General features: G+C 41.4%; 1 protein-coding gene across 1 annotated transcript in view; it reads right to left on the bottom strand.

Annotated features, from left to right (window-relative positions):
* Positions 1-12,014, bottom strand: part of GULP1 (GULP PTB domain containing engulfment adaptor 1) — a 286,451-nt gene that overhangs the window by 25,131 nt on the left and 249,306 nt on the right.

Consider the following 12,014-nt stretch of genomic DNA (forward strand, 5'->3'; position numbering starts at 1 on the left):
GAAACACAAAGGCAAGTTCAGCTTTACTCACATTATAGAAAACAAGCTTCTGGAAACTAGAAATACTATAATGTGAAATGAAAAATGTCCTATTTCCTAATTACTTGGTAAAATAATTCTCAATTTGCTCAAAATGCTGACATGAAAGAGGTTGTAAACACAGGATTAAGACAGACTGATTTATTCAGATTATCTCAGTGCTACAACCTGTGTGATAAGCAGCCTTTACAGATGCTGGCTCATGGGCGTTCCACAGCCCTCCTGGGCCACGCAGCTGTAATAGGAATGTTGGAAAGGTATTTTCCTTTCGTTAGTAGTTTCTCTGTAGCTCAAACTGTCCCTTCCCAGAGATGCAGCCACAGACAGTTCCATTCCAGAAAAGAAGGGCAGAGCTGGAGATCAGAATGCGATTCCTCAGCAGCACACTCACTCTGTGTGGGATCAAATAAAACCTTCTACTCATATAACTAGGTTACTATTATTATTATTTTTAACATAAAGTCCATATACAGGCCAGAACCAGCCTTCTCTGCTTCTTGAGGCTACACAAATATTTCGCTCATCCGCAGCATTCTCTCATTCAGCATCACTCCAGGAGGTGGTGGGGAAGAAGGGGAGATAGAGACAGGCTCTGGATAAGAACTCACTGGAGGCAGAAATCTCATTTTCAGTACTTCTTCCTCTCTCACTGAAATGCTCCTCTACTCCCCAGTGGGCAGGTTTTTTTTAAAGTGTTGTTTTCTGCAAAACACTAACCTGTTTTTTGAATGTGTTGACTCTCGGACTTCTACAGACTGTATTGCTTGGAAAGATTTTATATATATATATATAGATATAATCTGTATAATATATAAAGCTTGGGCTGGAGAGAGTCCTAAAGTATTTATTTCCTGTATATTCATCTATATAGTCTTTATTCAATAGCCTTTTGTGATATTGTTTTCTCAAAATCACATAAGTCCAGCTCATGAATTTGGAATTTATATTTTATATATGTATTGTAGGATCTGGACATACTCAGCCCCTCTGAGAATTGGCCCATTTTTATTTATGTATATTGATGTGCCTAATTTAAGGGTTCCACATATAAAAATTTTGGCTTGTTTTTTTACTTCATTCTATTTAAAATAAACAATTCTAATGCATGTTTGTGGTTAGATTAGAGTTCAACTTCTTTTTTAAAAATTGATTAAATCATATGGGACTTTTCACACACACATGCACACACTCTTGTTGACATCAAGAGGTGTAAGCACATTCACTGTAGAGACACCCTGTGGCCCAATGGTTCTTGAGAGAATATTGTTATGTGCAATAGACTCTTGTTAATCTGCACATGGAACTCCCATTAATATCATGGGAATTCTGTGTGTAATTTGCAGGCTTTGTAACACAAACAACAGTAATCGAAAAGTGGGCAGATCTCACACTCCTCATGCAAATAGAACTCCCACTGACGGGAGAGGTGGTTTGTCTGCATCAGGAGCATGATATCAGGCCCTGCATGTATTTATGAGCCATAAATTACCCTAGGTTCACATGCAGATTTCCCACTGATGTTCACGGAAGATCTTTGCGTGAATTGTGGCCAGTAGATTATAACTGAGAACTTAGGTTATAAATAGCTCTGCAGAAGCTAGAGAGAGACATAAACAATATTTAAGGTCAGTCTTAAATGAGTCTTTTTGGTAAAAGCTTTTCATTCATATTTTGCTGTTCAATATTCCAAATTCTTGTCATATTCATTGGGTATTTTGATACTATTAATACAACTAATTTTATTAAATTTGATCATTAGTGGTTAATTCAAAAAATAAATGTGCACTATTAAAATCTGGATGAACATGAGAAGCATTTTTATTCAGTAAACACATGCAGAAAGCCATGATAATGTTTGCCAAATACAGCCAAATGTCATTTGCAAATGGAAAAAAGGTTGTGAGTATTGACAAATTGTTATGAGAAGGCAGTCAATATGCATGTTACAGATCATTTTAGAATAAAATAATTTGCAGCCTTCATTTTGCACAGAGTTCATATAAACTATAGTAAAAAAATATAATGGCTGATTGCTCTTCTAGCTAATCAATACTTTCTCACTTACCCAATTTCTCTTTGTACTGAAAAAATTAAAGCCCTCCAAATCAGACTTTTGGGACACTGTCTTGATTAATGTAAATAGCTATTATTAGTATAATTACTCTACCAAAATAGCAAACTAGTCCAATAAATATAGCACATACAGGTAAACCATTAGAATGTAAAGAAAAAGGAATGTTAAAAAGTTGGGAAAATAGGGTATTATCTTAAGGATATGATGCAGGCACTATAGAACATCTCAAAAAGTCTCCATATTTTAACCATACCCAGACAAAACCTACAATACATCTGATCTGTCCTTTAACCACTGTACAAAATGTATATTTTAATACAATCAACACACAACAGAGAACATGGGAAAATAGAAAAAAAAGTTTTTGCACAGCAGGATTACACGAGGTCTTGGGATGCTGTATTCATTGACTGGCTTTGGAAGACCACTTTTTGAAGGTGGTGGTGTTAATAGTCCAGATGATAGTCTGGAGTCAGGAGAGCTCATAGGAGTAAGTGTAATGGAAGAGATATCTAAACAAGGAGTTGAATCCTCATTATTACACCAGAAAAAGGTGGAGGGTCTTTGAAACATATGTTGATCATTATCAGACTTTATGTGCTGCAGCTGTAAAGGAATCACAGAAAGAGAAAATATTCTAAGGAATAGAAAGTGGTAGCATAAAGGAAAGAAAAAATGCACATCTTATATTTTAAAAATTTGTTTGCAAATGGCTGTTCAACAGAAAGCTAAAGAATTTTTTTGTAAATGAAAGAAGAACCTTAATAACCATAGTCATAAAAGGTATTTCAGTATTGGTGGGAACAAATAAGATTCAAATAAGATATTAAAAATTGAATCAAAATACCATGAATATATTTTCAAATATGGGAACAATGGGTTGCACCCACAAAAATCTTCATGCAACAATATATCTACAAAACCCCGTACTTGCACATGCAAAACAGTAGTTAGGCACATAATTAGGGAGGAAAGTTGTGTGGTTAAAGTACAGGCCAGAATCTGGTTCACTGTTATGTTAATATACAGTTCCATTGACCATTTCTTTTTACCCCCAAAATAAAAAAATAATTCATATAATAAAATCCTCATACAATAAAAAAGCCTGCTATGTAGGCAGTTTACGGGATTTGTTTTATTTTGAATAGAAAGATTATATTGGCTCCTTTGGATACTCAGCTATAGAATATGAAAACTATACAGTTCCTGCACAGAAATATATCTCCTTATGACATTTTTGGTACAATAGCAACTAAAGCACTTCTGATTTGAAATGAGACGCTTTTTACTAGATAATTCAAACAGTGTCTAAGATCTTCTATCACAAAGGCTCAAATCCTCTTTCCTCTAGTACAGGTAAACAGGGTTCATGACACAGTGGAACTGCTGTGGTTGTGCTGAGTGGGGAGCCTCTTGCCGTGAACAATCCAGCATTCTGGGGACTTCTGGCACAGCAGTTCTTTCCAGCTGAAGAGGGGTGAAGCATGAAGGTTCTACCAAGCCTCAAGTCCTCCACACACAACGGGATGAGGGGCGCAATGGCCAGAATAACTACTGCAGCCTTTGAGTAGCATCACTGGGACTGGTCCTTGTCTGCTCTGTGACCTGGGGAGAGGATTCCTCCCCTCCCCATGGCCACCCCCAAACACACAGTCAGCAGGGAATTATGTCTTAGATTTGGTGGCTGCTAAAATGTGTACTTATTCTCATTACTCAGAAGTCTGACAGTAAAGCCTTACTTCCCCGATTTTATTTCTTTTCATTTTTAACTTGTTACTTCCTTTTGTTTCCTGTATCTATTTGAATTTTAAGATTTAAAAGAAGCTGTTTTAAAATTTTCTTTTAAAAAAGCTGTGTTTTCATTTATAATTCTATAGGCTTCTCATTTCAAAAACAAAACACACAAACATTATTTGAAAAGCAAGTGGAAAGGTTTTGTTTGATTTTTCCCTGCCATGTCCTGAGCTGAGGTCAAGGTTCTGTGTTTCTCATGAAAGAAATGATGGCATTACAAACAACTCAACCAGACCAGGGAGTTGACTCTATCCCTTGCTTTAAGTGTTTGTGATGTCATCATTCCCTCAGTCCAACCCCGACCCCCACCCCCATTATAGACACTGAGCCTTGAACACAGGTCCTGGAAAATGAGGGCAAGGTTCACAAATATTTGGTTTGGAAATGTGTCTAACCAGGCACTCTTTGGAGCCAAATCTTGATTCTTGCCCCAAAGCCTGATAAAAACATCTTTGCACAAGTGAAATATGAAGCTGCATATAAAAACAGAATCCTCCTTCAATCCTGCAAAAAGGGGTTTACTTCTGGAACAGCCAGTACTCCTTGGCAAGGCTAAGAGGAGTGGGGACTGAAGATGGCGGATCTATGCTGTGAATACTTTGTCCATCTAACTTTCTGGTTTGCCCACAATGACTCCACGCTGTGGGCCTGACAGAGAAGGTTGCAAAGTTCACCTTGCATGGCTTCTTCATACATTGACCCTGCCGTACAACTGAAATTTGGCATTATCATTGCTTTTTGAGTCTTGCATACCTACAGGTGGATCAAGATTTGCCCCTGAAATAATAAGACCTTAAACTGCTCTTTCATGGTTATTTAGGAAACATTTCACTTTCTTTTCAAGTGCCTCAATTTTTCTTGTTTTCTTTATGGTCAAAGCCATTTTAAGGACACAACTTGGCAATTTTAACAGCAAAGCGGTTTTTAAATTACAAGAGCGCTAAACGTAAAATCTACATTGCCAGTGTATCCACTCAATGTTTGTAACTGAAAACAGCAAAACCTCATTTTCTTATATTAAAACATGGAAAAACATATTTGCTGCCAGGCTGAAACTTTGTGTTCCAAGCCATACAAAACCTAAATATTCAAATAAAATAAATAAATACATAAATACTCAGGAAAAAAAGATTTAAATCATTTTGGTAGAATTTTGAAAAACAACCTCACTAGGCTATGTCTCCAGTAACGGTGCTGGTGTCGAGTTTTCCCACTGTCCAAAGATCGTAGAGTTTGTTAACGTTACATATTACCAGTTATTACATTTATATATTATGTGATACTAGATTTGAATGGACTTAAGCAAGCAAAATACTGTCTAAAATACAAAACAATCGAGAAGGATTATTCAGTCATCAGAGTTACCATTTGGGTCCTACTAAGTAACCAAGCCGATATCCCAAAGTGTGATCAAACGTATAGTACAGGGGTAGGCAACCTATGGCATGTGTGCTGAAGGTGGCACATGAGCTGATCTTCAGTGGCACTCACACTACCTGGGTCCTGGCCACCGGTCCGGGGGGCTCTGCATTTTAATTTAATTTTAAATGATGCTTCTTAAATATTTTAAAATCTTATTTACTTTATATACAACAATAGTTTACTTATATATTATAGACTTATAGGAAGAGACCTTCTAAAAACGTTAACATGTATTACTGGCACGCGAAACCTTAAATCAGAGTGAATAAACGAAGACTCGGCACACCACTTCTGAAAGGTTGCTGACCCCTGGTACAGTAAGTACAATGTAATATGTAATTTTATGTAAAGGAAGAGATTTTCTGTGTAACTTTGGATGTGTGGTACACCCTATACCCACCCCTTTTGTTTGATTCTGGTCAACTCAGTACAGTAACTCCTCACTTAAAGTCATCTCGGTTAACATTGTTTCATTGTTACATTGCTAATCAATTAGGGAACACGCTTGTTTAAAGTTGTGCAATGCTCCCTTATAATGTTGTTTGGCAGCAGGAAGAGCAGCTAGTTGGTGGGAGCTTGGAACCAGGGTGGTCCAGCAGCCCCCCTATCAGATCCCTGCTCCCCTAAGTTCCCTGTGCAGCAGCTGCCTGCAGTTCAGCTGTGTCCCGCCCCACACTGCCATGTGCTGCTCCTGTCCTCTGCCTTGCAGCAGCTCCCCGAGACTCCTGCTTGCTGTGTGAGGGGGGGTGGGGAGGTAAGGAACAGGGGGACTAATGTCAGCGTGTCCCCCTCCTCCCTGCTTCTGCACCACGCTTACCCGATCTTCCATACAGCAGGGGGGACACACCAGGGCTCAGGATGGAGGGAGCTTGCAGCAGCTGCAGTCTCAGCAAGCTGATCTAATTAACAGTGCAGTGTACTTAAAGGGGAAATATGCATATCTCTCTCTCACACAAATGGTGTGTGTCTCGGTCTGGGTTGTCTCCCCTCCCTCCATTCCTGCTGCCTGTAGAGTGAGAGATTAACCCTTGAGGGCTCAGCCAATTGCTAGTTCATCATTTAGCAGTAAGGGAAAATCCCACCCTCTGACTCCGCCACCTACACCAAGCTTCACAATCATCATCACAGTGTACCAGTATTAAATAGTTTAAAACTAATACTGTGTGTGTGTCTCTCTCTCTCTATATATATATAGTCTTTTGTCTGGTGGAAAAAAATTTCTCTGGAACCTAATGTGAATGGGGGGGTTAATTCTTATGGGGAAATTGGATTAGTTTAACATCGTTTCGCTTAAAGTTGCATTTTTCAGTAACATAACTATGTTACATGAGGAGTTACTGTATAGCAGTATAGCTGTGTTCTATGCCAAATAAAAATCCTGAGTGATGAGACTGGAATCAACTTATGGATTTAATTTTGTTTTGTGAGTAATTTGCAATTGTACACCTGCACTGCGATTTGAACTAGTGTTGAGAGCTTAAACTGATAAGCTGTATAACACAGCTATTTTTCATCTTCTGGAAAGAGACAGGAAGAGTCACCCAGAGGCTTCCAAGGATTATTGTTTTGCCCATGACTAGGGCTTCCGTGACTTTCCATGACTTCTGCAGCTGCTGGTGCTGGCTCAAGGGATGCCAGAGCCAGGAAGCTCCTGGGCCACCAGCAGCAGTTTGGGTGTGTGGGAGTGGGGTCAGGGCTAGGGACAGGGGTTGGGGGCATGATTACCTTGAAGTGGTAGGTTCCCCAGCTCCCATGGCCCCGTAACTCTTAGGCAGTGGAGGGCCTGTGGGGAAGGGATCTCCAAGCCACCCACTGCCCGTGCCCACAGGCCGCACTCCTGCAGCTCCCATGGGCTGCGGTTCCCAGCTAATGGGAGCTGTGGCAGTGGGTGCTTGTAGCTGGAGCAGTGCACTGAGCCCCCTGACCCTCCCCCTGCTGTCTAAGAGCTGCAGGGATGTGGAGCCAGGTAGGGAGCCCCTGCAGCACCGCCAACCCTCCCCGCCCCCTGCAGCAAAAGCAGGGGTCCTGGCCACCCCCAGCAACAGTGGGAATCCCAGGCTGCACTGCCTGCCCCTCCCCACCAGTGGGGTCTCCTGAGTCACCTTCCCCAGGATCCCTGGTGTCCCCAGACTGTCCCCCCAAGCACCCACAGACATGGCAGGTATTTTTAGTAACAGTCATGGACAGGTTACGGGCCATGAATTTCTGTTTACTGCCTGTGACCTGTCCATGACTTTTACTAAAAATATTTGTGATTAAAATATAGCCTTACTCATGACTCTTGTATGCTTTACCACTATCTATGATGGGAGAATGGAAAATCCTCACCAGAAGTACAGAAGAAAAGGTGTGTGACAGTCCTCATTTGGGGTTTGTTTGGGGAGCACGGTCTACTGGTCAGGACCGCAACTTCTGACTGCCAAGAGGATTGTGTGGAGGGAAGCCCTGACCCTCCCACTCTGTCAGGCTCTGACCCAGGGTTCTTTGGGCTATCAGTAGTCTGGCAGCCAAAGCTGCCCTCCCTGGGCCTCTTTCTCTTCTCGTCCCCCTGGGTCAGCGTAGTCCAAGAATCATAGAATATTAGGGTTGGAAGAGACCTCAGGAGGTCATCTAGTCCAACCCCCTGCTTGAAGCAGGACCAACACCAACTAAATTATACCAGCCGGGGATCTGTCAAGCTGGGCCTTAAAAACCTCTACGGATGGAGATTCCACCACTTTCCTAGGTAGCTCATTCCAGTGCTTTGCCACCCTCCAAGTGAAACAGGTTTTCCTAATATCCTAGACCCTCCCCCACTGCAACTTGAGACTATTGCTCCTTGTTCTGTCATCTGCCACCACTGAGAACAGCCGAGCTCCATCCTCTTTGGAACCCTCCTTCAGGTAGCTGAAGGCTGCTATCAAATCCCCCCTCACTCTTTTCTTCTGCAGACTAAATAAGCCTAGGTCTCTCAGCCTCTCCTCATAAGTCATGTGCTCCAGCCCCCAAATTGCTGGACTCTCTCCAATTTGCCCACATCCTTTCTGTAGTGGGGCCCCCAAAACTGGATGCAATACTCCAGATGTGGCCTCACCAGTGCTGAACAGAGGGGAATAATAATTTTCCCTCGATCTGCTGGCAACAAGGGCACACTGTTGACTCATATCCAGCTTTTCATCCACGGTAATCCACAGTTCCTTTTCTGCATAACTGCCGGTTAGCCAGTCGGTCCCCAGCCTGTAGCAGTGCATGAGATTCTTCTGTCCAAAGTGCAAGACTCCGCACTTCTCCTTGTTGAACCTCATCAGATTTCTTTTGGCCCAATCCTCCAGTTTGTCTAGGTCACTCTGGACCCTATTCCTACCCTTCAGTGTATCTACCTCTCCCTGCAGCTTAATGTCATCCACAAACTTGCTGAGAGTACAATCCATCCCATCATACAGAACGTTAAAGAAGATGTTGAACAAAACTATCTCCAGGACACACCCCTGGGGCACTCCACTTGATACCAGCTGTCAACTAGAATTGAGCTGTTGATCACTACCCATTGAGCCCGACAATCTAGCCAGCTTTCTATCCACTTTATAGTCCATTCATCCAATACTTGCTTTTTTAACACAATAAATAAGAGAGGGTTACCAATGTCCAAGGCCCACAGGATACGTTCCTTTCTGGTTGTCCCTGGGATGGGTCTTCCCTTCCCTCAAGGAGGGCCCCTTTGGGCAGCTGTGTCAGTGCCTTAGGCTTCCCTCTGCTCTGCACTGCTGGAGCTGTGGGCTGCAAGTCTGCTCACCTCCAGCTCTGCCACCCAAATGAGCTAATTCCCTGTCTTTTAATTTCTCCAGCAGATGGAGCATTTGCTGCAGTTGTGGCGGGGCTGGCTGAGCCCAAAATAATCCCTTAACCCCACGATGCCCAGTGTGGGGTTTGTATACCCCATCACAAGGTGCTACAAATCGCGTTTAAAAAAGAGACGTGCCCAGAACATCCATGGACACTGTCTTCTGTCTTCAGCTCACTTTGAAGCTCTTAGCCAGGGCCAGTGCTATAGCAGGTGTGCATTTACAGAGGCAGATTTAAGGGTTAGAGTAAGGTCAGCCAACATGCAACACAAGACCCAAAGGTCACATCACCTTAGGCTTTTTAAAGATAGAAAGTTAAAAAAAAAACCATGAAAAAAAAACCCACAAGCCTAAACAAAAATGGAATCTCACTCAAATTGTGTTGGCTCACGTGCTGCCAACTACTGGAATCTAGTACCACGGTAACACTTTTTCTTGGCAAATTGTTCTATAATGATGTCCAGCTCCATCCTTGCTGTCTTGTCTTCCTCATTTGCAAGGAAAGCAAGGTCACTGAGCCGTGCCATTTTCCACTTCTGGTAAAACATCATCGAGAGAACTTGACACTATGAAACTCAAGTAGCTTTGGATTGCAAGTGACAAACTGAACACCTCTGTGTCCTCTGTAAAATAATACAGCCTGAATGACACAATCTCCTGAATCAAGTCTGAAGAAAATTATGAGTATTTTCCCATGAATGTAAGAACTTCTTCTGTTGACTTGTCTAAAGTTATATTTCGAAGTCACTTGGGATGGGGGAAACCAAAGAGCGTAACTACCTCTTGAAATCCTTCACATTGAGATTTTAGTTCCCTGTTTTGTCTAAAACCTCAAAATATCTCCTTCAATGGTTATCCTTTGCTTCAAAGACAGAACTGTGTGCAAATTCATCATGTGTGGCGTTCATGTCTCTTCCTGTAGATTGGATAGTTTGCATTTTCAAAACCCATTGATTCCCACCTGTTCTGAGATTCTTTTACAATTTCCTTGTACTTTTCTTCAGATCAAAGTTTAATGAGCTCATTCACTGTGCTCTTAAATGTCCTGGTACACATTAATTTTCTTTGACTGAAGGATTCCAGAGGCTGCAGCCATGAGAACCAAGACCCTATGCCACCATAACAGATTGAGGTAGAACATCTAGGCCACGAAAGACAAGTTGTTTTTTACTCTTGATGTGTGTCCTCACTGCTCCTTCATTAAGCAATAGTTTCAACTTATAGGCATTCAATTGTATTCTGAAAATTTACTGTCATTGCCTCATTGGCTTTCATTTGAGCTGCCCATCTAGTATTGCAGATTGTCTTTAAATCTAAAGATCTCCTTCATTCTTCAGAAGCTTGTTCAATTTTATGTGCTGCATCTATCCTGCCAACTTCTTCAGGGTCTGAAGCACGTCATCAAGTTCCTCTTCCCTTTGCAAAACTTTACTGTTTCAAGCAAAAGTATGAAGGTAAAGATTATTTTGGACTTAATCATTAGCTTTCCCTATTGATGGTTAGAGCCTGCAAAATATTCATATATTTCCTGCAAAGTTCAGAACAAATCCTTCAGATCTGGACTGGCCTCATCTTCAGCAGCATGCACCAAAAGTAGGTTAATTTGATGTACTGAGCAATCAATGTATGATGCATACACTTTGTCTCCTCTGTCTGACAGATATTCTCTCATTTTTTTGCTTACAGTCCTCCACAATCTCTGGCCATAACACTGTCCCCATCATATCCCTGTCCAGACATGTATTTGGGGGTCTAATCCATACTTGCAGAATACAATATTAGATAACTGGTCACACAAGAAGGCAGCATCTGCCTCACTTGCTGCCACAAAGCTTACAAAATGCTCTTTAATACCTACTTTTCCTTCGAAATGATCAATATTAACAAATAGAAGCAAAACAGTCATCAGATCAACATGGCTAATATTTCCAGGTAACAACTTATCTTTTTTGCAGCTATGAAGTACACCTCCAACCCGATATAATGCCACTCGATATAACATGAATTTGGCTATAACGCAGTAAAGCAGTGCTCCGAGGGGGCGGGCTGCGTGCTTCGGCAGATCAAATCAAGTTCAATATAATGCAGTTTCACCTATAACGCAGTAAGATTTTTTGGCTCCTGAGGACAGCATTATATCGAGGTAGAGGTGTATGTACTCCCTGGCTTCTGATGCTAAAAGACTTACATTCAACAGTAATGGTCTTGTTCAAGTATTTGATTTCCCTTAGTGTCACTGATATGTTGGGCAAAAGTGACAGTCTGCCTTGCAAGTAGCATAATGATGCTCAATTAAATACCACCATTGTTGCTCTCCAGCACTTCACAGTGGCCATGAAGGGGAGACCTAAACTAGCTGAAGTTTTAACAGCATCAATCAATATTTTTAGTACTTCTTGCCATTTCCTATTATGTTCAGATGCTTGTTTATCAAGACATGCATTGATCCTCCGTGAACTGTAGAGCTGCCACATGTGACTACACATGTTGTTTGCTTCTGCCATGAACAGACATTGACTTTAGAGTATTCTTTCAATCACTGTTAACCAGGCCGATTTTTGAATATCTGTATCCTTGAACAACCAACAAATGTGACAGAATGTATAATCTGAAAGAGATGAGTATACTAGCCACTTGCCATGTAAATCTTCAGCGTGGTGCATTTTTCATTCTGTAAAATGAAGATGAAAAATGGTGGCTTATATGACAAAAAGGGAACTGTCCATATGGCATATCATTCTCAGTGGACTGGTAAGGACAATCAGTACAAGCATGCATAATAGCTCAGATGATAAAACAATCTTGAAAGTGACTTATTAGATGGGAATGTCAAACCTATTTCAGCAGGAAGTCTGCTTTGACCT

This window comes from Gopherus evgoodei, chromosome 11 (genome assembly GCF_007399415.2).
Source record: "Gopherus evgoodei ecotype Sinaloan lineage chromosome 11, rGopEvg1_v1.p, whole genome shotgun sequence".
NCBI lineage: Eukaryota > Metazoa > Chordata > Testudines > Testudinidae > Gopherus > Gopherus evgoodei.